Source organism: Somniosus microcephalus, chromosome 3 (assembly GCF_052327205.1).
Source record: "Somniosus microcephalus isolate GS21.2 chromosome 3, FLI_Smic_1.0, whole genome shotgun sequence".
Taxonomy (NCBI): domain Eukaryota; kingdom Metazoa; phylum Chordata; class Chondrichthyes; order Squaliformes; family Somniosidae; genus Somniosus; species Somniosus microcephalus.
In genome coordinates, this window is record NC_140989.1 from 365,043,658 (window position 1) to 365,049,657 (window position 6,000).

General features: G+C 46.3%; 1 protein-coding gene across 6 annotated transcripts in view; it reads right to left on the reverse strand.

The window, feature by feature from the left end:
• The window catches only part of ssx2ipa (synovial sarcoma, X breakpoint 2 interacting protein a), a 76,489-nt gene extending 71,082 nt beyond the window's left edge, over nt 1-5,407 (reverse strand). For 3 of the 6 annotated variants that reach the window (XM_085983523.1, XM_085983527.1, XM_085983520.1), the window contains exon 1: nt 4,862-5,188. The gene's annotated coding sequence lies outside the window, so the exon portion shown is untranslated. Of the gene's footprint in view, nt 1-4,861; nt 5,191-5,223 lie in introns of those variants that run through there. The other 3 variants (XM_085983524.1, XM_085983521.1, XM_085983528.1) reach the window with 2 other exon arrangements.
• Nucleotides 5,408-6,000: the final 593 nt, after the last annotated feature.

Consider the following 6,000-nt stretch of genomic DNA (forward strand, 5'->3'; position numbering starts at 1 on the left):
CATGTGATGTGATTATTTTAGATCATACACAATGATCCAGGAGAAGAGCTCAAGAGCAACGTCCACGCACAAATCTGAAACTTGCTCCGCCAAAAGACTGTGGATGCTGGGTCAAGTGAAATATTCAAGACCGAGATCGCTAGATCTTTGTTAGGCAAGGGCATCAAGGGATATGGAACAAAGGCGAATAAAAGGAGTGGCGGTACACATCAAAGGCTCGTGGGGCTGACTGGCCTGCTCCTGTTCCCAGATATCTACACACATATTTGATGCAGGGCTACTTCATTGGCCCATAGTAATGAGAAAGATCGCCATACCAATGATAAGGAAAGCTGCATCAGTTCATACATTGGCTAGATATTCAATGAGAATAATACAATCTCAGAAAGTAGAACATTGGGTCTGATGGGCTTGAGAGGGTAGAAAGAGCTTTTGTAGTTTCCACTAAGTCTACCCAGACGAGGGAGTGAGCAGAATACCCAAGGCCTCTGGAGCTTAAGGGAATAACCAGAATACAAGAAAAAGCACCACCATGTGAAGACAGGCTTAGTGTTTATTTCTGCCGAGTTAATAAAAATGCAGTCAGTGACACCAGTCATTTACTTTGATGCACTGACTTTACTATCCATCTGTGCAAAGAAAAAACCATTTTGAGGTGATTTCCCCGTGTCCAGAGACATGGGGTAGATTTTGCCGAACCTGTCGGGAAGGCGGCGGGACATCCCCTTTCGGCTTTTTGACCCGCCTACCTCGACGTCCGGCCAATCCACGCGATTTTCCCTTGATTGACCTTGTTGAGCCCGCCCAGCGGGCTCAGCAGGCCAATTAAGGGCCACCCGGCACCAGGTGACGTCACAGACTGCAATTTCATCTGTCAAGAGTTCTTGACAGATGAAATATCAGTGTTTCACAGCTGTTTGAAGCTGTCAAACACTGACAGTCTGAGCTCTACCATGACTCCTTCTGCACAGACTCAGTTAGAACTGTCACCGGCACTCAAAGCTGAAGGCTGTCACTTTTCACAGATCGCAGCCGTTCAGCTTTCAGTTCCGGCTGAGTGATGCGCTCCAGACGGCTACAGGAAGAAAGGCTGTTAAGGTAAGTACAGGTAAGTAAAAGTTCTTTACACACTTTAGACACACCAAACACACTTACCTTTACACTCATGCACCCATCACTCACCTGAGCACCGACATTGCGACCCCTCCAACTCCTTCAACCTGCCTGCTCCAACCTGGCGTGGTTTGGAGCAGTCGGGAAACCCACACGACACCCCTCAAAATAGGGATTAGGCTAAAAACTGCCTGTTAACTACCTGTTAACAGGCAGTTAATTGGCACTAATCCCTTCCTGTCTGGTTTCGGCGGGTCCCAGTGCGGGGCGGGTACCCGCCGCCCCTGAAACTTACGTGGGGCGGGGTTTTGGGCGGGATGGTGTCGGGACCCCCAAATTCGGGATTCCCCCCCCCCCCCCCCCGCCCGAAACCCTGCCTGGCGGCTCCACGAAAATCTAGCCCATAATTTGTCATACCGAACTACTGCTCCAGGACAGAACTGCTGCCAAAGCTGCTAACTTCAGAAGTGCCAACAGTCGCAATTTTAAATACAAATGACATTTGTACATTTAACAGCGACAGTGTCACTGGTGTTGTGAGCCAGTAAATGCCTTCCAATGTCAATACTTGTGCATTGCAGTAATGACAAAAGCTGGCAAAGTCAGCACTTTGGTTTATTCTTTAACATACTGACTCAACAGCAAATCCCTCTGCTTTGACAGTTCCAAAACAATGTCTCATCAGGTCTTGGGTCTGTTGCTGCAGCTGATTTATCATTAAATAATATGGATGCTAGAATTACAGTTAAAATTAAAAAAAAGTGTTTAATATTTAAAAGCAGGTTTCAATTTTTCCCTGTATAGGGATCCACTGTAAATACTGACATTACCAGAGTCCATCCCTTTGTTTTAACTTCTGAAAGACACTGTCAGCTACATACAGAGATAAACAACAGATATTAACTTAACAAGTGTAGAAAAATACTAATTCGATATAGGCGCTTACAGGGCAAAGTATGCCTCCGCTTTGACCAGTCAAACAACACTGTTCTATCAGGTCTTAGGTCTGTTGCTGCAGGCTGACAGAAATCTGATGGCCTTGTGGACTCCCTGCGGTACTTCTGTAGCCTCCACGGGGAACCCTATTTGAAAAGCCATGCTCTGAAACAAGGTTCTCATAATAGCCTAATCCTAATTTCCCTTTCAAAAACCAATTTTTAAATGTAATTTAAAGGGGCTGACCTTCTCATTACAGGAGTTAGAGTGCCTAGTCTTTACAGGCTTTCCCCAGCCTGCTCCACCACTTGACAATTTGCATCAAGCATTTTTTCCTGCCTCCGAGGAACATTCCAGATAGGACAGCTTTCAGGCATCAAACTAGCCTTAGAACCTTTCAGACACTTCAAAATGGGAGATTAAAAAGTTTTATTAAATGTAGTATTTTTGATAAAATATAGTTTGCAGTTACAGTAGTCACTGAATGTCACAACTATTTTATGGTTCCATCTCCATTGCTCACAAGATAACAAGCTGCAGTGGTTTGAGTTGGCACTTGCTGCTGAGCGTGAACGCATAGCAATTTCCCAGTGCTTTCAGGAAAATAATCCTCCCCATGTAGTTCTCACATACTTCTGCTTATTAGATTATTTCAAACATTTCTGTGTAAAGTAATGAGATACACATGATTGTATACTGGTTATAGCATCCCAGAGGTTTTGAATTCAAATTCCACCATGGCAAATTGGGAAACTGAATTCAAGAAGTCTAGTAATTTGTGACCATGAACCTGCCACCCCTATGTGTCTCTAGTCTCATTATATTTTTGACTCAATGCCCTCTGAAGCTCATCAATGAGGGCACTAGGGATAAGCAATGAATACAGCCTTGCCTTCAATGACCACATCCCAGACCACATTCAAGAGACCAAGCTCATTTAGCAACAAACGAGTAACTTCAATCGTTTCTTGTTCTCGCCACCACCAAACTATTGCCAGTTTATAACTCCAGCTCAAAACCAGATTACTGCCGAGACTGAAACGCAACCTCTTCAAGGAGAGCACTGGGGAACGACGTAAAACAATCCATCTCTTTGATAATGATGTAACATCAAGAATGCAACCAGGACCACAGCCACCACAATGGACATCTGATTTAAAAACTGACCTGTTTGGTGTGCAATTTACAAAACCACTTGTATTTATAAAGGGCATTTACATAGCAAAACATCTCGAGGCACTTCACAAGAGTGTTATCAAACACAAATTTGACACTGGGCCAAATAAGGAGATATTAGGGCAGAGGACCAAAAGCTTGGTCAAAGAGGTAGGTTTTAAGGAGCATCGTAAATGAAGAAAGGAGAGGTAGAGAGGTTTAGGGAGGGATTTCCAGAGCTTAGCGTCTAGGTAGCGGAAAGCACAGCCGTCAATGGCGACACGATGAAACTAGGGGAGCCGCAAGATGTCAGTTTTGGAGGAGTGCAGAGATCTTGGAGGGTTGTAGGGCTGGAGGAGGTTACAGAGATAGGGAGGAGCGAGGCCATGAAGGGATTTGAAAACAAGGATGAGAATTTTAAAATTGAGGCGTTGTAGGTCGAGGAAATGACGTAGGTCAACAAGCACAGGGGTGATAGGTGAACGGGACAGGACACAGGCAGTACAGTTTCAGATGAGATTTACTTTTTATAAATTTTCTGCACCATCCAAAAGCAGATTGTGCAGTTCAAAACTGGGCTAGTGGCGAGCCAAACGTATAATTATGTAAACTGCACCACACTGCATTAGCTCGTGCAAATTTTTTTGTGAAGTTTATAAATTCTATTCACGAAGCAGCCTTGATTATAAAAAAATTAAACCCAGAGCATCTTTAATTATCTCGCTGAGTCAGTGATTGCTGTCAGCAGCTAGATCTGCATCTAAAATACTGTGACCAGCGTCAAAACTCCATTACTTAATTGAGTGTACAGCACAGAAACAAACCATTCAGTCCAACAGGTCCATGCTGGTGTTAATGCTCCACAGGAGCCTCCTCCCACCCCATCAACATATCCTTCTATTCCTTTCTCCCTCATGTGTTGATCTAACTTCCCCTTAAATACATCTCTGCTCTTCGCCTCAACTACTCCCTGTGGTAACAAGTTCCACATTCTCACCACTCTTTGGGTAAGCAGGTTTCTCCTGAATTTCTTATTGGATTGGAACAGTAACCGTCTTATATATTCATGATGATGATGATGATGATGATAGCAAAATACTGCGGATGTTGGAAATCCAAAATAACAGAAAATGCTGGAAAAACTCAGCAGGTCAGGCAACATCCGTGGACAGAAATTTGAGTTGACGTTTCGGGTCGAACCCTTCAAAACTCGAAAGAAAAGATAGATCGGAGGCAGGGCTGCGATCGGACAAAAGAATAAAACAAAAAGAAGTAAAAGAAAAGAGACAATAAAAGGTATTCGAAGCTAGACGAGATGGTAATAGGCTGAGATTAGGTGTAAAGTGTACTGGCAGGGCAAGAGATAGCTGCCAGGTGTGAGAGCAAAATAAAAGGAAAGGGAGGGAGGGGGGGGGGGGGGGGGGGGGGGAAAGGAGTGGAAAAATTACATGAAAAAATGAAATAGGGGCAGAGGTTATGATCTGAAATTGTTGAACTGGATATTGACTCCGGAAGACTGCAGAGTGCCTCTGGTTTCCCCGGACAAGTGGCACATTCTCTCTAGGTAAGAAAACACTTGTTGCACCGAGAACCACGCCTCCACCTCAAGCCCACATAACAAAACCGGAACAAAATTTTAAAAAAAAGTTCGTGTTACCTTTTTTTGCAGAAAGCGGATTGCAACAAAAAAAGAGAAGCCGGCTTCGGGAAATCACAGGAGGGCACGGGTTCTGCAGCCAGGTTTCCAAGAACTTGGACTGACGGATCAAAAGCGACGGAATAAACTCTTGCGCACGATTGCAAAAGAGTGCCAGCGGGTGCGGAGTGAGCAAGGACCAGATACAATTGCTGGGAGCACCAGCGGCCGGTGCAGTGCGGGGGACACACGGTACCGCGCGTCGCCGCGGCGGCGGCTCCGGGAACGCGCGCGCGCCCGCCCAGCAGGTGACAAGCGGCGCGCGTGCCCGCTAATCGGACTCCATGGCAACCGGGCCTCCCCCGCCCGCCTCACTCACTCACCGAGCGACAGCCGTCCTTCCATCGCCGTCCCCGCCTTTACATATCGGGCCTCAGCTTCTACACACACAATTGGCCCGATTATTAACAACCTTTACTCTCATTAAATTCCTCCCCCGGGAGACATCGCTTGCTTCACCCGCTGTCCCCTCGGAGAGAGGCTTTTTTTTGAAGCTGCCGACGCCGAGCGCCTGCTCCCAACACGGCAGCCGATTGGTTGCCGCCTGACGGTCGGACCCGGCGAAGCAGTCAGCCTGCTGCTGATTGGCGGATTGGAAGTTTCTAGGCAACAGACCACGCCCCCCCTTTGCCGCGGATGGCCCCGCCCCCTCGCGCTACCTCCCCGGGGATTTCGGGGCGAGCCGCCGCACGCGCTCCCCGGGCCAGCTGCTGCCGGCCAGTTGCACCCCAGTGGGTTTGCAGGTCTATACCCCGGCACTAATCGCACATCCTGCGTTACAGCTTTGAAGTTGACTGCCATGCAGGCACTGTTTATTCTATAGATAACGCTGCATGCTCTGTTTATATTCTATAGATAGATTGCTCTGCATGCTCTGTTTATTCTATAGATTACCCTGCTAATTCTATAGATTGCTCTGCATGCTCTGTTTATTCTATAGATAGATTACCCTGCTAATGCTATAGATTGCTCTGCATGCTGTGTTTATTCTATAGATTACCCTGCTAATTCTATAGATTGCTCTGCATGCGCTGTTTATTCTATGATACCCCGCTAATTCTATAGATTATTCTGCACGCACTGCTAATTCTATAGATTAC